General features: G+C 37.2%; 1 pseudogene; it reads left to right on the forward strand.

The window, feature by feature from the left end:
• Positions 1–259: 259 nt before the first annotated feature.
• LOC119041003 (SUZ domain-containing protein 1-like) lies at positions 260–746 on the forward strand (annotated as a pseudogene).
• The last annotated feature ends 20646 nt before the right edge of the window (positions 747–21392 follow it).

Raw genomic sequence — 21392 nt, forward strand, 5'->3', positions numbered from 1 at the left:
ATAATTGTTACTATTTATAAGTTATAGAACATAGCGAAAACTTATTTTTTCCTCCTTAGTATCTTCTCCATGTCACAACTGCTCCAACAGCCTCGGTGTTTGTTCTCTTCTTTCTTTCTTCCATATTCCTTTTTTCCTGCCTCTTCTTTTTTCTCATTCATCATTCCTGAGAGTTGTCCAAAGTCACCAGCATCCAAAGAATGAGAGAAGCAACTAGACCCAGTATGAAATGATAATTCAGGGGAAAGCTTCCAGTAAAATGGAAGATAAGGAGGTCACTGAGAGCTGGGAGGAGGTGGCAGACAATGGGAAATAGGTACACAGTTAGAAAAAAACACTGAAGATCACACAAAATGAGAGCAGCAAATTTAAATCTCCTCCCAAAGTGCCCATTGTGATTCAGGATGATAGCCTTCCTACCTCCCCATCCTCCAAAAGATCTATACCCTCTAGAGGCCCACCAGCAACAGAGCGGTCAGCAGCCCCAACTCCACCAGCAGGCTAGCCCTTCCTGTCAAGTCCCTAGCACAGAGGGAGGTAGAGTACGGTGAAGCCTATAACATAATCCTAGGCAGCACCAGTCCCAGGAAGAGCAAGAGAAACCCATCCTCAACAGGCCAACCAGGATCTCCCAATTGGAAGACAAGCAGGCAGCCCAGTGATGTGATCAGACATTCTTTGGGTCCTGATGGGTCACCTCATAAGGCTTCAAACAGCGCCTGAAAAATGTGAACAAGAAAGGATGACAGTGCTGCCACCATCATCACCTCTGAGGTCATCCACCATGGGTTGCACTCCGGTGGCAGACAGGTGAACTTGAGCACAGGGAAGGACCTGATTTACTTGCACTGTGATATCCTTTGCTCCACCCACTGTAACCTTCAACCCTATGCACTGTGACCTCCATCTTTCCCCCTCTTCCCACTGTGATTGGCACGTCTACAAGGGCTGTTCCAAGTCAATAGAAAGAAAAAGGGTTGGGGTTAGGGGACTTAAGAGTAGAGAGTCAGACAGTGCCACTTGGCCACTTGGGGTAAAGCCAGTGCCAGCAATAACAGTTTATCATGCTCATTAACTTGGGATTTCAAAACAAATGAGAACTCCCATGTACCCACCCCTGAGTGCATGTCTTCATCACTTAAAAGCAAGTTATGTTTGGGAATTATCCTTTCTTTTTTTTTCTGCCTATTTTTGTTTATACAAATATCTGATTTGCAAGAAAAAGTATATGGGAGGGGTTTTAGCACGTTAATGAATCTCTAATTAAGAAAGGGTAGTTTGGTAGTCTACTTAAAAATGCCTTTTGGGAAATTTACTAGAAACATTAACCAGTGGGTTTTGGGTGAGCTTAGCTTCTGTATTCCTAGTGTTACCCAGAAACGGGACAGGGCTCTGTAGCCCCCAGGACAGATGAACACCCCCTTTGTATACCTCCCTCCCCTCACCTTAGTCCCAGGGCATCATAAACTGGGTTAGTTCTATAGGCTCAGAGAACCTGTAGAGAGTGCCGGCCCCACCTCTACTATTTTGGCAGACAGAAAAAATGAACAGACTTTCCCTTCCCATTCCCCTCAGGGAAGGGCTTGCTACTTCTAGAAGAGAGCTGGGAGTGAGATGGCACTCCCTGAGATTAGAAGTAAGAGGTGTAAGACTTGCTCACTATGCAGCTGTTAGCAAAAGGAAATCCAGGAGAGAGTCTGGCTCCAGGACTCAGCCACTAGCCTAGTGTGGTCAAAATGTGTCTGTGGAGTGCCGTCTCTGTTGATGGCATCAGCTTAGTAACTATAGCTGGTACATTTCCTTTGTGAAATCACTACCTTGGGAACAGACCATTCTGAATAGGTACAGGAAAAGACAAACTGTGCATTGCACAGATTGGTGATGACAGAATGATTCCCCATAGACCTCGGCTACTCTTCACCCTTTCCAGAGCAAGGGCCTGGGATGAAGGCAGTTTCCCCTCTGTCCCAGGAGCCTAGAGATTTACTTTGGCTACTTGAGGTGGAACAATCCAAGAGGGCAGCTGCTCAGAGCAGCAGTATGTATGTATGCAATCCCGTTCCTCTCAGGCTTTCATTGTTCTTTTCTGTTCCACTGTGCCTCATTCAGTGGGGATCCAGCCAGACAGCCTCCCCACTCAGTAAATGAGTTTGGAGTGGCTGGAATGATGTTTTTGTAATTAAGGCAGCTTATAGTGCTGCCTTTGCCAAGGTGACAAACTAGGTTTTGGAAGCTCACTCCACCTTTGGTTTACCTGGCTCTTGGCCTTGCCCTGTGGGAATGTAGGCCAGGCTCAGCAAGCCATGTCCCTCAACATCTTACCCTTAGAAAGAAAGGTCAGCTGCGAGTTGAATCAGCAAGCAGTCCGTAGTGCAGTCTTGTAATTGTGTGCTGCCAGGAAATCATCTATGAGTGGTGCTTCAGCAGAGCTTTAGTCAATATGAACCTACAGGGTGTTGAGTTTTACCCAGAGACTGAGGGAATTACCCCCAGAAGTGGGCAAGGGAGAAGATTGGCTGCTGTTTTGATAGTTCCACTGTCCTGACCAGGTTTCCTCATTCTAAATGTATAGTGTCCATCCCTCATATAATAGTGGTTTCTGGCCCAAAGTGAGACTGTCCTTTTCATTGGAGAAAGGTACAGAGGTAGGCCAGGTGGAAAGGCCAGAAGTGCTGATTGCCCAGACACTGGGACAATGTGTTCTTGGCCCTCCCTCACCTTCCCCTAGTGGAGCCAGAGAGAAGACTGGCTGATGGGTATCTGTGATTGAGGATGAAGGAGGGACGTGTGCTCCCACCTCCCTTTAGCCAAAGATCGGCTCTGCCCGCTATGTAACTGTCACCACCCACTAGCAGGCATATCCTTGGCTTCCCAGATGAAGAGGTGGCATGCAAATTTTTATTTTTAAAGAAATGAAAACAGGAAACTATTGTGTTACAGGAGTGGAGATGGGAGAACAGTCTGGATTTTGTGTGTGTATTATTGTTGTTATTTTGGTATTTGCCTGTAACTTTCCTTAAGTGCTTTAAAAAAAATTTTTTTTAAGTAAGCTACAGGCTTTGATTTGGGAAACCCCAGGAGGAGACTGGGCAGAAACTTGATGACACTGCTCCTTTATCTGCCTTTATGGTTCTGTCCCCTACCCCCAGCTCTTTCCTGACCCCATGAACCAGGCCTCAGACCTTCTAGCTAACTGCTTCCCATGAGCTGTTATTCTCTTTTCAGACTATAACCAAAGTAGCTGGGAGTCCGGGCCTGGTAACCAACCCTTCTCAGCCCACTCTATCAGGGTACTCCACACCTGCAGGCAAGAAGTAACATTCTATCTGCTACCATCAACCCCTTCCAGGGCCCACTGCTTTACCCCTGCACCCTGTCCAGCCCAGCCATACCCTGCTCTGCCCCATCTGGGGATGCTCTGCTCAGGAATGGTCCAGTAGGGCTACCCCAGTGTCCCTGGTAAGCAGAGAATCCATGGTCCTGTTTCCTGGCCATGTGATCCCAAGGGTGCACACAGTCCCCTTGGGTGTCTGAACAGAAGGGAATGGTACGGAGGGCTGCACCCCTCAGTCCTGCTCTGCTGGTCTAGGAGGCAGCTGCCAACTGCACCCCACACTGCGGGCTCCTGAGTCAGCATATTAAGCATTTTACAAATTGTATATTAAATATATGTTTTAAACTTGTCAAAAAATAGTAATTCATAATATGATGTCTGAGACCTTAAATTCTATGGCCATTGCCAGTCTCCCTATGTCATCATAGATCATCTTGCTCTAGATACACTGTTCTTTCAGTTTTTAAATTTACCAAAGTCCTCTTTGCCTCTGCCTTTGCATGTATTGAATACCCAATTGTCTTCCCACCTCTTCAGTTTGCTAACTCTCACCCAATATTTAACCTTCAGCTTACTTAAATAATGCCCCCAGGGAAGCCTTTCAGATGCCTCAGATAGTTTGGTAGCCTTGTCATACAGTCACATTCCAAATTGTACTTTTCATTAATGAGGTTTGTTTTAGCTTTGTCAGAGTAGGTCAAGAGTAGCTTTTATACTGGGGATAGGTTTATCTCACTAGTAAAATATCACTTTTGGAAACTGTACTCAACACTGCAAATATTGAATGTATCTCAGCTCTATTCATTAGAACTTGAATATTTTCCAGCCATGAGTGAGCTCTGGGAATTTTTCAGCTTATAGGTCTCTTACTATTTTTGCTCAGCCTATTGATTTTCATCCACAGATTCAAGTAAATCTTTTATGCAGCTTTCTGGTGCTCAATCTCTTAAGAGTTCCCCTTTCTCCTGTACTTTTCCTACCAGATTCTAGCCACTCAGCCTCCCAAAATTCTTCTTGGTCCCTTCAGCTCATTAAGATCACCCTGTTTTGCTTGGGTACTTCCTCTCCTACACTGTAGTGCAGAATATGTTTCTAGACATAAACCAGGATAATCATAGGGCTCACCTTGTTTGTTGCCCTTATCTCAGGGTCCACAATCTTCTGTTATGTATTGTTCAATAGCTTAAAACAATTGGTTTCTACATTTTAACTAGTATTTATGTATGGCAAGACAGCAAGTCTGGTTCTAGTTCCTCTGTCAAAATTGAAAGCAGGTCTCCATAATTTTATTAAAATCTTAGTTTAAAGAGAATAGGGATGAAAAATGAATGTAGAAATCAAGTATAAGGCTATTATAACAATCAGTGAGAAGTGACCTAGGATGGTATTAATAGATACAGTTAGAGGTAGATCACTTGAAGATATATATGTATATATGAGGACAGTATAATGGGAGTTAGGGGCTAAGGAGGAGAGCAGTCTCAAAGAAGTCTCTCAGTCTTTTGGGGTAAGCAGGTAGGTAGAAGTTGGATCCATATATTTAAATGAGGAGTAAAAGAATAGAGAAAGTTAAAAGGAATAAGATCAGAAGCTCAGTGTGAGATACTTATGAAATATCCAGGTGAACAGGTAACTAGGCTTTTGTAAGGCAGAGGAAGTTTCAGCATAGAGACACAAATTTATAATCTGCTATGGAAGATGTGTCAGGACAAGCATCAGGACATCAAAGACTTGTAGGTCTCAGCCATAGTGTAGAGTGTTTATTGGGGAAAGCAGCCATGCCAATATCTACATTATATTGAGATGGGAAGTGACTAGGTCCCCTAAAGAAATATACATGAAAATGATGTGTGCTTCTGAAATGAAAATGATTAACAAACTGTTGAGTTTTTACATGGTCTTGTTTTTCATCTGCCAATGGAATAGAAAAATCTCTTGTTTTCTGTAAGACAAAAGATCCATGAGACAGAAGGGTCCAGGATCCCCAAATGAATGTATAGAAGACCCCCTGATGAGTAATGCATCTATACTAGACTGCAATGTGAGAAAGATATTATCTTTCACTGAGTTAAGCCATTAAAATCAGAGTTTTATGTGCTCTAACAGCTATCATTATTTTAACCTATCAGGAGAGAATAAGATCACCTAGAGATAGAGTGAGAAATAAGTCGAGGCATCTATTATTCTATAATCAGATAGAAGAGAAATAGCCCCAAAATATATGGATTAATAGTTGACATGGAGATAAGAGTAAAACCAAAAACAAGCAATACTAATGCAATAAAAAAAAGCATTTCAAGAGAGAGGTAATAGTTAATTGGGTCAAAGTTGGTAAAGCTTAAGAAAAACTAAAATATTACTCATAGGAATTAACAACATGAAAGGAACCATTAATTTTAGCAAGAACTAATTTTGGGAAAAGTGACTGAGTTATAAATATATGCAAAAAATGTAGGGTAGAAAAACAAGGGTTAAAAATGACTCATGGTTCAAGAAGGGTTTGTTTAGTTTATTTTAACTGTGGGGAAAATATTGTCCCCAAATTAAAACCAAATGTTAATGCTGAAGGAAAAGTGTAATAATGAGGGCAGAGTAAAGAAACAGAAAAGCTAGATTGTAAATGAAGAGATGAGGGCCTAGAGTGAGTATGTGATCCATGTGTATATAGAGGTATTAGTCTTTCATAGGAACAGAGCAAGGCACTTCCTCAACTAAAAGGAGATGGAAGATAGAATAGGTGTAGCTAGAATTACACTTGGAAATATAGGGATAGAAATTGTGCAGCACCACAATGTGCCTTTTATTTCCTTTTTGAAAGTTTTCCACTGAGGGTTGGGGGTACAAGGGTGAAGAAAGGTCAGATATTCAAGGACAGTGGAAAAAGAATCAATTAGTATAGTTAAAGAATAAGCTGACTTGGAAAATGAGATCAGGTTTCTGTTATACCTGGAACACATTTGAGTTTAATGATTATAAATTTGTAGCAAAACCCATTTACCCTATTTTGGATTTCTCTTGCAGTGCTCTAGCTCTCACCTAAAGGCATAAAGAAATGATGTAGTTGGATTCATCCTAGTGTGCAATTTTGCCAAACAAAGGGAAGTGAATGTGGGATATAAACAGTGGGACACTTCATGAACTGTAGAGACGAGACTAAGAGTATAAGGAGGGAAGTGCAGGCAGGAGATGTCTGACAGGTGGGAAATAAGTATGAAGATAAATAGACTGGAAATCACAATAGTATTGAAGCAAAATCCTGATACAATTAGTTGAATAAAGAGGTGAAAATATTAATTGTGATTTAAGAGTAGATTATTTAAATGGATATTTTTGGAAATTAAGAGGCTTTAGAGGTAGAAAATTTCATGGTTTATGTGGAGTGTGTAGTAACTGGAATGGAAATGAAAATAATCAGAGATGAGGAGTATATTAGTTTTGGTACACTCACAGAGTCACACCAACACCAGGGCTATGTTCAGGAAATACAAAATACTGTGGGAGCCTATAAGATAGCCTGTGAGCTTCCTTCAAATAGCTTTAGTCAATGTAAATGTCTGGTGCTTCTTCGTCTGCATGAGTGTAGAAATAATGTCTATTTTGGTTATTGTTCTATCTCCAGGATCTAATGTGGTTCCTGCCACGTAAAAGGGGCTTGATAAATGTTCACATATGAATAAATGTATAAATAAATAACTGAATAAAAGGTGATTTGGTAGCTACTTCTCAAGATGACTCCCAATTAGCTTTGAATATGAATTGTGATTTAAGAGTAGATTATTTAAATGGATATTTTTGTTAAATGAATATATGTTAAGAAACATATGAATATAGGAAGTATTCATATCCTTTTGTAGTCAAGTCCTATACTGTACCAGAGTTAGTCTGCATGACCAGTAGGCTACTGTAGAAGTGAAGATGTGGGTTATAAAACCTGCAGCCTTCATCTTTCATCACTTGAGCTGATAGAAGCTATGTCATGAGCAGCACATGATGAGGAATTAAGGCTTTCTGACAAGAAAGATGCAAATGAACTTGAAAGTAGATCCTCCAGCTCCACTGAAGTCTTCAGCCAACAGCCTGACTGCAAGTTTATGAGAGATCCTGAGCCAGAACCACCTATCAAAGCCACTCTTGGATTCTTAATCACCAGAAACTATGTGAGATAATTATATTAGTTGTTTTAAGCTTTTAAACTTTAAGGCAATTTGTTATACAGCAATAGCGTTCTAGTATAGGTGGTAAGGTATTTTTACAGAAAATGTCAGAATTTGTTTTCCACTCTTACTCCATCAAGGAGGAAAGTTACCCCAGCTTATGCCATTCTTTCTGCCCTTACTTTTGATTGGTATTTTCCACGAAGAGCCATTCTTTCAGCCTGTAAATGTGGGTAGGAATCAGATCTAAACAGTTGCCCTCTAGTCTCAGGGATCATTTACATTTTTCTTCATCTTTGCATGGGATCATGAACAATGTCTCCCCTCTTTACAGAATAATAATTTTAAGAGTCTGTTTTTTCTACTTTAGTAATAAAACTGTCACACGAGTACAAATTTTATATTTAAAGGCATAAAATACTGCTAAATTATGGTAAGTTGACTTTTGTATTCTGTGAGATATTGCGTAGGGTGATACAGAAGTCATAACAATTTGAAATTGCAATGATTGCACAACCCACACTGATTTATCACCATACTTGTCATGTTCTTCTCACAAGCAAAATCAAGTCAGTGCAGTAAGTCATAATGACACAAGCCACAAAGTGCACTTTCAGCATAGGATGACTCCACCAAAGCTTAGTTTTGTTCATCCCAGTTCTCATTCTATGTAATTGAAACTTCAATAATAACAAATACAAAACAAATTAGAAGCTTTAGGGGTAATTAATATTAGCTATAATACAGTTTCTATTCAAGTCAAATATGTTTTAGCTCATCTCATTACTTAAAAAATGAGACATTACATGATAAAACCTATTATATTAAAGATAGTTTAAAAGTTTACTGTATTTTTCTCAGGAAAAAACAGTACAATGAATTGAAAGTAAGACAGCATGTTATTTTACAAATGTGCATGTCTATTTTCTATGGATAATTTAAACAATAATTCCAGAATAAAAAATTTCAATGACTATCATATTTACACACTTACTTGACAATTTCACAGGTACATTTTTAATATAACTATTTCATAAAAATATAATATTACCATATGAGGTTTCTCATATGTATAAAAATGATAACATATAACAACTATATTTTTAGGTAATATATTGTATCCTCTACATATGTAATAAAGGTGCATGATGTTTATATTATATCTTACTTAAGGTTAATAAGTCAAAGCACATGGACCTATCTTCATTTATGAAATTGAGTGAATACTGCAGGATTATTACCTTTTTGCCAAATCTTTCATATTTATGAAAGATATGATAAATATAAAAATTATAACTGATTCAACATGGTCTAACATATATCTCATTTAATGTAGTATTACTTATGTCATAGCAATATGCTGTGATCTAGTTTACATTTGTATTTAATAACTGGGTGACATTAAATTTTCAGTTATATTTGACTCATAAAAGGGATTACTTTGAAGAATAATTAACATTGTGAAATTTTCACTAAAATTATTTCAACACACATTTAAACTTGATCTTGGTTTACCCACAATGTAGGCGTGCATCATTGTACTTTTCAACTCACCTCTCCTGAATTACAGCTTCAAAAATCAACACATCAGAAAGGAAATAGAGGGCCCATAATTTTTCATCAAAAACCCATTTCCATAAAAAAAGAGAGCACATTCTTGGTATATCCAACAATAACTTCTGAAAATATGTTAAACGAGAGCATTTGAGAACGGTAGCTGAAGAGTAATCTCAGTGCTTATATGTGTGCATGTTTGCATTAAAGACTTCAGCATTTCCACACAATATTGACAGAGAGCAGAAATACAACATATACATGCATATGCAATATATATTTCAATTCTGGATTTTTAGTCTAATATTTTGAAAGTTAGTGCATCTCTTTAAGCCCTAAATTAGCTCTGCTGTCTCCAGATTTGGGGACCTAAACTTATTTACAGGACCTCAGGTATCATTGTACCATTAAATTTTGAACACATACCAGCAAAGAACTCTCTGTAGTTCTCTTACTATCCTATAGCTGTAAATTATTTCCCCAAGGCTTGCTCTTACCCCAGCATCTTGTATTCAGCACTATTTATTCAGAAATCCCCAATTTTGCAGAAACAAACAAAATATGTTCTTTATACTCCACAACATTTTTAGTCCTCATGGAAATTCAAATTAATACTACAATGTAATCAATGTCATATCACTATATACCTAACAGAGCAGGAGAAGGGAGAAGGACAGAGACAGAAAAAATATATGAATGAGTAAATTATAAGGTCTAAACTTAATGAATTTCACAAAGTGAATGTGTATTCACCAGTATTAACAACCAACCAGATCAAGTAATGGAGTATGACAATCTTGGAAGGTTCTCATGATGCTTCCCTTCGAAGATAGACACTACTCTTTCTTAAACTATTCTTTGTTTTCCATATCTTAAGGAATTGGCTCACACATTTTGGAAGCAGGCAAGTCCGAAATGTGTAAGGCAAGTTGTCAGGCTAGAACCTCAGGCAGGATTTGATGCTGCTTTCTTGAGGCCTAATTCTTCTTTTCTGGGCTAAAGTAAAAATCTCAGCTTTTACTTTTAAGGTATGCAACTTGTTGGATGTGTTTCATCTCATTATTAAGAGTAACCTCTTTTATGTAAAATTAATTGATTGTAGATATTAATTGCATCTGCAAAATACCTTCACATCAAAGATAGATTAGTGTTTAATTAAATAGGGGAAATGACACATAAATTAACCATTACATCGCCATTACAACTAGTGTTTTATGAACATTCTGTCCATGTATTTTGAGAAACATGTATATGCAATTGGGGAAATTAATACCAATCATACAGAAAAAAATATTAAAAAAGAGTACCACAAACATGTATTACAACTAACTATTTAAAATAGATAACTAGATGGTCTCTAGAATGTTACAAACTATGGAAATTGACTCAAGTAAAATAGAATACTTGAGTAGATCTTTAAGTAGTTTCGTGTGACTACTATAAAATAATACCACAAATTTGGTATTAAAACAATAGAAATTTATTTCCTCAGAGTTCTCAAAGCCAGAAATGCAAAATTAATGTAACTGAGCCAAAATAAAAGAGTCAGCAAGACTGAATTTCCTCCACAGGCTCTAGAGGAAAATCTGCTTTTACTCCTTCAGGTTCTGGTGGGTGCAAGTTTTCCATGGCTTATGGCTGCATTATGCTGATTTCTAAGGCTAACATGATCAGATCTCTCTCTATTCTGTCTTCAAAATACCTCCTCTTTTGTGTGTATTTCTTATTGTCTTTTATCTGTCTCAAATATGCCTTTGTCTCTCCCTCTTACAAAGATTCTTGTAATTTAGTGCATTGTGGATCCAACTAGATAATTCAAAATAAATCCTCATTGCAAGATCATTAATTGAATCACATCTGCAGAGACATTGTCATATGAGGTAATGGTCACAGGTTTTACTGATAAGACCAGGCTATTTTGAGGTCATATTCTGTCTAACACAGACTGTTAATGTGGATGAATCAGTATTCCACATCATAAAGCATTCCTACACAACATATTACATTAAAAATGGAAAATCTTCCTCAGAATGAAAGTCTGGGCACCAGTAAAGCTGATGTGTTTTATAAAATGGTTAAAGCAGAATTAATACTAATCTTTCAAACTCTAAAAAATTAGAAGTTCATTCTCAACACATTCTATCAGGCCAGAAATATGCTGAAACCCCAATCAGACAAAGACATCACATAGAAAGAGAATTATGGATTAATACCTCTTGTAAATATTGTCATAATAATCCTCAACAAAATAACAGAAAACTGAACCAGTGATGTACTAGATAGGATCAAAGTAATACATTATGTTAAACAAAATGACAAAAACAGTATCACCACCTCAATAGCCACAGAAAAAGAAGTAGACAAAATGCAACATACATTTTTGATAAAATCACACACATACACATTACACAACAAACTAGGATTACATGGGAGCGGTCACGACCTGATAAAGCTTTGTATGAAAACCCCCTACTTTTTCCATTGTACTTAAGGTTAAAAGACAATGCCTTTTCCTAACAAAAGGAACAAGACAAGACTATCTGTTCTCAATACTTCTGATCTATACTAGCCAGGGAAAATATGCAAACAAAGAAAAAGTAAAGAAGGAAAAGAAATAAACTCCATCTAGATTGGAAGAGAAGTTATCTTTATTCATAGATAAAATAATTATACAAGGAATTTACAAATAAAAACTATTTGGATGAATAAATATGATTAGAAATGTTACAGAATAAAAAATCAATATAAAATGTGTTGCATTTCCACACAAAAGTAATAACTTGAAAATTTAGAAAAATAATTATATTTACAATAGCATAAATAAAATACTTAGAGATAAATTTAACAAAATAAACTCAAGACTTGCACATTGACTAGTACAAAACATTTTTGAAAGACACTAAGGAAGGCCTAAATAAGTGGAAAGATATCCAGTGCTTTGGACTGTCAGACATTCCTTTTAAAATGAGAACAATCCTTAGATTGGTCTATTGATTCGATGCAATCCCTATAAAAATCACAGCCATTTTTTGTTTGTGTGTTCATTTTTTGGTGTGTGAACTTGAGAAGCTGATCCTTAAACCATATTGAAATGAAAAGGACCTAGATTAGCCAACGCAATCTTTAAAAGAACAAAATTGGAGGGCTCACACTTCCAGATTTCTATATTCACTGCAAATCTACAGTACTACAGACAGTGTGGTATTGCATAAGCATTAACATGTAGGTAACTAGGATGTAACAGAGAGAATTAGAATAAGCTCATAATTACGGTCAACTGATTTTAGACAAGGTTGCCAAGGTATTTCAACAGTAAAGAAATTATATCTACAACAAATTGTGCTGAGACAACCGTCTCCACATGCAAAATAATGATAGTTGAGCCCTATATGATAGTCATATGCAAAAATAAACTCAAAACGATCACAAATATAATTGTCAGAGCTAAAATAATAAAACTCTTCTAAGAAAATGTAGAAATATATCTCTTTTATTAAATAGTTACTTAGCTATGACATCAAAATCACAAACAAAAACAGAAAAATTACACTGATTTGACTTCATCAAGTTTAAAACTTTTGTGCCTCCAAGGATATCTCTATAAGAGAAAAATTTAACACATATTGTTGGTGTAAAATTTTAAAATCATATATCTGATAATGAATTTGTATCCAGAACATATAAAGAATAATGAATGATAAGAAAATAAATAAGCTAATTAAAAATGCAAAATAATATTAATAGACAATTCTGTAAATAAAATATACAATATTCTATATGCACATGAAAAGATGCTCAATACTATTTAATATTAGGGGAATTAAAATCAAACCCACAATGAGATACTATATCATATTTACTAGAATGCCTTAAATTAAATTTAAAAAGACATAAATAAAAGTGTTGACAAGAATTTGAATAAACAAGCCAAAGCCGGGTAGGATCAAGGGTGGGAAGTCAGGATGGCTGGGGTGGGGGGGTAGTGGAGGGGGAAAATGGAAACAACTGTACTTGAATGACAATTAAAAAAAAAACTCCTACAATGGTACTGGGATTGCAAAATGGTGTGGACAGGTTGGAAAGCAGTTTGATAGTGTCTGAAAATGTTACATACACATGTGCATATACTCAAGAAAATTAAAAACATATGTCCACATTAAAACTTGTACAGAAGTTTTTCTAGCAGCATTATTCATATTAATAAAAAATTTAAAATGACCCAAATGCCAATTAAATGACTAATGAATAAACAGATGTGGAATAGTCATGCAATGGAATATAACTTAGCAATAAAGAGGATTAACATTGAAAACATGTTAAGCAAAAGAAGCCAGACACATTTAAAAGGCCACATACTTAATAGTTCTATTTATATAAAATCACCTGAAGAGGGCTGTAGATGGGTTTCTTTTGGGGTGATAAAAAGTTCCAAATAAGGGCAAAGGTTGCACCATTATGCAAATATACTAATAACTACTGAATTATACAAATTTTAGCAGGGATAAGTTTATGATTTGTATATTATATCTTAAATGAAGATGTTATTTTATAAATAGATTAGTGTGAAGAGTATGATCTTTCACAATTGGAATTTATAAATAAGTTCATTTAAAAAAGGACAGTCAATTTTTATCAAGTGGTTTATTTTTTGTTATTGAGTCATATGAGTCCCTTGTATACTTGGGTATCAATCCCTTGTCGGACATATCATTTGTGAATATATTCTCCCATTCAGGATGTTGTCTTTTTGTTTTGTATCAGTCAGAATGGCTATCATCACCAGTTAATAAATAACATGCTTTGGTGGGGATGTGGAGAAAAAGGAACACTTTTGCAATGTTGGTGGGACTGCAAATTGGTGATCTTCACAGTATGGAAATCATCAGAAAACTAAAAAATAGATCTACCAAACAACCCAGTAATTCCACTTTTAGGTATTTATCTGAAGGGAAAAAAAAACCCTAGAATTTGAAAGTACAAATGCACCCTTATAGTCAAGCAACCAAGAAGTCCATTGATAAATTAATGGATAAAGAAGATGTAACACACACACACACACACACACACACACACACACACACACAGTCGACTATTATGCAACAGTAGCAAGAATAAAATCTTACCACTTGCAATGACACGGATGAACACAGAGTGCATTATGCTAAGTGAAATAATTCAGACAAAGAGACAAATACCATATGGTTTTACTTATATGTGGAGCCTAAAAAACAAAACAAATGAACAATAACAACAACAAAAAAACAGACTCATAGAAACAGCGACCAAAGGGAATGGTAGTCAGAAGGGTCAAGGGAGGGGGAATGGATGAAAAGGGTGAAAGGGAATATAGTCAGTAATATTGTGATACATATGCATGGTGACAGATGATTGCTAGAATTAGGTGTGTGATCACATTGTGAGGTATAAAAATGTCAAGTCACTATATTGTACACCTGAAACTATAATAATACTGTATTATCAATTATACTTAAATTTTTAAAAAAATAGTTAATTGACTAACTACTAGGGTAAGATTTATAATAATCACAATGAATTTTTAATGCTTAGTTTATCCCTATTCATTATGCTTTCTTAAAGAAAATCTTCATATCCTTTCTGAGATTTTTAAAACCACATTTGTAACAAAACTGAATATCAGAAAAATATCAACAGGTTGATATTTTTAACAAAATTGATACTCAACAAGTTGATATCTCAACAGAAATGTTGAATGGAACCAAACATTGAACAGTACAAATAAAAATCAAAGCTACAACAGAATGGTCATCACTTTTCTCACACAGAAAATTGAGTCACCATATTTCACATCTTTAAGACTAATGTTAAATATTTCAATCATATTTATAATTAGAGAAGATTAATAAGCTAAAAAATGCAGTGGCAGACATTTATCAAAAAATCACCAACCACCAGCCCTGGCTGTTGTAGCTCAGTGGATTGAGTGTGGGCCTGTGAACCAAGGGATCACAGTTTGATTCCCAGTCAGGGCACATGCCTGGGTTGCAGGCCAGTTCCCAGCAGGGGATACATGAGAGGCAACCATACATTGATATTTGTCTTTTTCTCTCCTTCCCTTCCCCTCTAAAGATAAATAAATAAAATCTTTTTAAAAATCACCAAGCACCAATTTTTCTTCCCTGCCATCATTAAGTTTATACATTAGCTTTATTAGTGTTGCTTTAAAAATTAGCTTGTAGGGCTTACAGTCAAAACAGAACAGTAGGTAAATGCTGTACTTGGCTGTTCCCACAGTCACTTCAAAATTACAGCCAAACCACAGAGCTGTCATCATCAAGAACTACCTATAAGTCTAGCTTAACAGAAGTTCTATAACTATGTATATACAGCGGAAGCCAACTGGAGAATGGTGGGAGGGGTACAGATAGGGAAAGGACTGTGCCCACACCCATGTGTGGTGGTTAAAAATCAGAGAGGTATCTTGGCTGTTGAGGTCCTCCATGAAGAGTGAGGAGTACCAGCCTCACACTACGCTCCTGAGGTCAGGGTTGTAGTGCCAGGAAGGGAAGGCCCCATAAGTTCTAGCTGTGAAAATCAGCAGAGATTGTGGCTGAGTGATGGGCTGCTAGACTCCCAGGATCTCCTCTTTAAGGGCAGGTGCATGAACTTATTTAGTGATGATGTTGCTCTCTCTAAGCTCCAGTGCTAGAGTGGCAGCATGAGAGGCACTAGAAATATACTGGGGGAAACTAAATTGTCTGGCTTTGGAGAGAGGGCTGGAGGAGCAGCTTTCTCACAGACAGAAGTGCTGACAGAGGTTGTTGTTTCTTTGCTGAACCTTCACCCTGAAAGCACAGGCAGGTGCCATATCTGAGACTCCATCAACTTAACACTCTTCATCCAGCCCTGCTGATCCCCTGAAACTCCACACCACCCAACTTGTGGGCTCCCCATACTACTCCCAGTGGCTTTTCCATATAAACAGTTTGTCTTGGCTCATGACATAGACTTTCCAAAAATCTCTCCAAGGTTCACAAACCACAAATAAGCAGCATCTGGCCTCAACATGTCCTACAGGTCTTATTAAATAGCCCTAAGCCTGGAACTAGCATCAGGCAGCCTCAGTTCACAGCTTAGCCTCTCCCAGGGACCTATAAGCCCAGATTGGCAATGATCTGCACATCACTTTGTAGCTTATACCAGGTGGCCCCAAACAAAGCACAGGCATCAGCTTTTGGTCTGTACCTCCTGAGAAGCCCCAGAATGAACACATCCAGTGGCCAGCTTCAGATTACACCACAACACCACCCAGCCACCTCCACCAACAATAATACACAAAGGACAAACACTACAGAGACAATACACTGAACAAACACTTCCAGAGACCCATGGAAGCTTCACAGGATCAGCCCATGCACAACAGTTCTTCCACTGAAGACTGGCCATGTAGTTATGGCCAGTCTTCAAAGCCAGTCAACCTCAGGGTTAATCACCCCCATCGATTGACATGCCAACCTCAATCAAGGAAAGCATACACAACCAACACAAGGGACACACATGATGCACCCAGCTCAGGTGATGAGGGATACTGTGCCCCACCAGACACCTACAATATTAGGCCACTCTACCAAGACTAAGAAATGTACCAGCTCTACCACAGGAATAAACACAGGGGAGCAGCCAATATGAAGAGAAAAAGACACATGTCCCAAATAAAAGAACATAACAAAACTCCAGAGAAAGAACTTAAAAAATGGAGACAATCCACACAATGTACAGTTCAAAACATTGTTATAAGAATTTTCTTTTTTTGCCCTGGCTGGTGTAGCTCAGTGGATTGAGCACAGGCCTGCGAACCACACGATCGTGGTTTGATTCCCAGTCAGGGCACATGCTTGGGTTGCAGGCCAGTTCCCAGCAGGGGATGCACAAAAGGCAACCATACATTGATGTTCCTCTCCCTCCCTCCTTCCCCCCTTCCCCTCTAAAGATAAATAAATAAAATCTTTAAAAAAAAGAATTTTTTAAATTTTAATTATATTTAATTGGTCGTGCTATTACAGTTGTCCTGATTTTTTATTCTTTGTTACCCTCCACCCAGCAGCCACCACTCCCTCAGGCAGTCCCCCTACCATTGTTCATGTCCATGGGTCATGTATGTTAGTTCTTTGGCTATTCCATTTCCTATACTGTACTTTACATCCCTGTGGCTATTTTGTAACATTTGTACTTTTTAATCCCTTCACCTCTTCATCCATTCTCCCCGACCCTTTCTCATCTGGTAACCATCAAAACATTCTCCATATCCATAATTCTGTTTCTGTTCTTCTTGTTTGCTTAGTTTGTTTTTAAGATTCATTTGTTGGTAGATATGCATTTTCTTTTGCCATTTCATTGTTCATAGTTTTGGTCTCCTTTTTCTTTAATAAGTCCCTTTAACATTTCATATAATAATCCTTTGGTGATGAACTTCTTTAGTTTTTTTCTTGTCTAGGAAGTTCTTCATTGGCCCTAAATGATATCTTTACTGGGTAGAACAATCTTGACTGTATGTCCCTGCTTTTCATCACTGAAAATATTTCTTGCCAATCCCTTCTATCCTGATAAAATTTTTTTTTGAAAAATCAGCTGACAGCCTTATAGGTACTCCCCTGTAGGTAAGTAACTTATTTTCTCTTGCCACTTTTAAGAGTCTCTCTTTAACAATTGGCATCTTAATTATGATGCATCTTAGAGAGGGTCTTTGTGCCCATCTTATTTGGGATTATCTGTGCTTCCTGAACTTCCATGTCTATTTCCCTCACCAGATTAGGGAAGCTTTCTTTCATTATTCTTTCAAATAGATTTTCAACTTCTGACTCTTTTTCTTCTCCTTCTGGCATCTCTATGATGCTAATGTTGGACCTCTTAAAGTTTTCCCAGAGGCTGCTTATACTATCCTCATTTTTTCAGATTCTTTTTTCTTCTTGATGTTCTGGTTTATTGTTTTTTGTTTCCTTATGTTTCAAATAATTGTTTTGATTCCCTGCTTCATTCTGGTAAATTGTTCTTTATTTCAATTAGTGTATCCTTCTTTTCTGACTGGATTTTTTTTTTTTTTTTTGCAGCTGAGGTCCTCACTAAATTCTCTGAGCATCCTTGTAACCAATGTTTAGAACTGCATCTGATGGATTGCTTATTTGCATTTTTTCCAGAGTTTTGATTTGTTCTTTCATTTGGGACATGATTCTATATCTCCTCATTTTGGCAGCCTCCCTTTGTTTGTTTCTATGTACTAGGTAGAGCTGCTTTGACTCTGTGTCTTGGTCATGTGACCTAATGTAGTAGGTGTCCTGTAGGGTCCAGTGGCACAGCCTCCCCTATCACCAAGGCTGGGTACTCAAGGTGCACCCTTCGTATGCACTAAGTGCACCATTTGTGTTCAGTGAGTACACCCTCCTCTTGGAGCTGAGCCTTGATTGCTTTTGGCAGATCAATGGAAAGCATTTACCCAGGTTAGTCAGCTGTAAGAATTGTGACTACTGAACACCACCCTCTGCCCACTGTGGAGAATCAGCTGTGCAGGGACAGGATGGTGGTGCTCTGGCATTATCTGTAGATGCTCTTGCATGTGTAGCCTCAGGGGTAGCTACTATGTCTGCATTTATTCATTCAGTCAAGGAAATTATTAATCCCTTACCAAATATCAGGCACTGTTTTTCAGTATGTTTTACAAGTATGTTCCAGCTATAAAGCAATGAAAAAAAACAGATGAATATCTCCTCTCTCTCTAGTTGGAAATGGAGAAGCAAAAATATACAGTAAGTATAAATATGTAGAAAGACAAATGCCGTATGGTCTCACCTATCAGTGGAACCTAATCAACAAAATAAACAAGCAAGCAAAGCATAACCAGAGACAGAGAAATAAAGAATAAACTGACAGAGGGAGGGAGGAGGGGGGAAGGGGATAACAGGAGAAAGAAGAAAAAGGATCATCAAGGAACATGCATAAAAGATCCATGGACAAAGCCAAAGGGGGAAGGATTGAGGGTGGGAGGTAGGGGTGGGTGGGGTAGAAGAAAGTGGTGGTGGGAAAATGGAGACAACTGTACTTGAACAACAATATTTAAAAAGATAAAAATTTTAAAAATGGATAAAATAGTAAGTATTAGAAGAAAAAAGCAGGAAAGGAAAATAGAGATTGTTAGTTGGTGGGAAAAGGCTAAAATCTGAAATTAAGTAATCAATGAAAGCTTAATGGGGGAGAAAAAGTTTAAGAAGAAACATAAGGTGAGTGTGGGAAAGAGCAATGTGTACAGTTGGGGAATGAATATTATAAGCAGATGGAACAATCAGATGGAAATGCACTGAGGCAGGAAGGTGCCTGGAGTACTCAGGGAACACAGAGGATGTCAGTGCATGGGGAAGAAAGCAAGCAAAGTGGAGAGGAAAGGAAATGAAGTCAGAAAGGAATGGAAGCTCAGATTGCTAGAGCTGTGGAAGCATTGTGAGTACTTTGGTTCTTGCTTTGAGTATGCCATTGATAAGCTTTGAGTGATATGCCATGTTTTAATAGGATCTCTCTTGGTGCCACATTGATTAGATACTACAGAAGAAAAAAGACAAGATCAGGAAGACCAATAATTAATTCAAATTAGTGATTTACTCAAAGATGTACCTTCTACTCACTGAAGATGTAGAGCAAGAATTGGCAAAGAAGGCCCCACAAATCAAAGCAGGCTTTCAGCTTGTTTTTGCATATTTTGAGTTCATAATGGGTTTTATATTTTTAAAAGTTGTTGAAAGAAGAGAAGGAGAAGAAGAAGCCACCAAAACTATATATGGCCCACAAAGCCTAAAATATTTAAAATCTGGAAAATGTTTCCCAACACCTATGTCAAGTGTCTGGCTGGTAGTTTACATTCTCCACAAAACTGGAAGGAGAAATACTAAGCAAATTGGTTGCTGAATATTGTAAAGTGATTTAGGTCACAAAAACATTTATGGACCAACCTAACCTTGACAACCAATGCTATTTCCATTGAGCTCTTAAAAATTATAGTTTGGCCCTGACCAGTGTTGCTCAGTCGGTTGGACATCATACCCCAGAGTGAAAGGTCACTGGTTTGGTTTCCAGTCAGGACTCATGCTTGGGTTGCTGGTTCTGTCCCAATGAAGGCTTGAATGAAAGACAACTGATCGATATTTCTCTTTCACATCAATGTTTCTCTCCCTCTCTTTTTCCCTCCCTTCCCTCTCCCTCCCCTTCTCTTTAAAAATAAATAAATAAACCTTTATGTATATATAGTCTGGTTTCAAAGACCATAAACCAGAAGGCATTTTCTTACATAGTAATGTCATAAATAAATGTTAGATAAAGTTGAAACAGCAACAAATAAAATAATAACATTTTATTGGCTGTTACACTTTACAGAGAGATTTCATGTTCCTTATCTAATTTACTCCTTAAGTTAACTCTATGAGATAAGTAGTCTTTTTTCTATTAGAGATTACCAAATCCAAAATATTTAGTGATTGCTCAAAAAAGGTAGAATCTCAGCTGTTACATCTGTTAATGCCAAGGTTGTTTCTACCCCCACACCTATGGCAATGTTGTACACTAACATCATCACATACTTTCAGTTCCAGATGTAAGACTAGGGAAACTTTTACTTTTTGGTAGTCTTGAAATCACATTATATTTAAATAAAAGTATAGATACACCTAAATAAATAAATAAATAAATGCAAAGAAATTGTGGAAGTCATCAACCACAGAAAGATTTTGATTCATTGCTGAAAAGCAGAGAGAAAAAGGAGAGAGAGGCTTAAAATAAAGAGACAAAAATTATTTTAGAAAAATATTCATTGAATGAGTTCAGTGAGCTCCAGGGACCACTCAGTATACACCTACTTTAACTCTGTATAAATTACAGTGGGTTGTTGGTAAGACAAGAAAATGGAGCGAGAGTGTTCAATCACAGGTTGTCACCTATGCTTTATTGTCACTACTACAAATTTTATCCAATGCTGCCTGCCCTTAGATTCATTTTATTTGACTAGAGATTGGTGCTTTAAAAATGGTCAAATTAGAAGTAATCTTACCTGGCAACTAAAAGTTGCTGTAATTATTAAAATATTCCATTAACTATTAAATTATTTTTTAAAAAATAGTTTGCCTTCACAAGTGCTATTTATGTTAAATGGAAAAAAAATAAAAGTGTTTGGTTTCAGTTCTTAAGATCATGAACAAAAAAAGGATGTCTACTTTCTCTATTCTTATTCAACATAGTACTGGAAGGCCTAGCCACAACAATCAGAACAATGAGAAAAAGAAAAGAAAGTAGTAAAACTGTCATTATTTACAGATGACATGATATTGTGTATAGAG

Source organism: Artibeus jamaicensis, unplaced genomic scaffold (assembly GCF_021234435.1).
Source record: "Artibeus jamaicensis isolate MK-2021 breed Jamaican fruit bat unplaced genomic scaffold, CSHL_Jam_final contig_540, whole genome shotgun sequence".
Taxonomy (NCBI): Eukaryota; Metazoa; Chordata; class Mammalia; order Chiroptera; family Phyllostomidae; genus Artibeus; species Artibeus jamaicensis.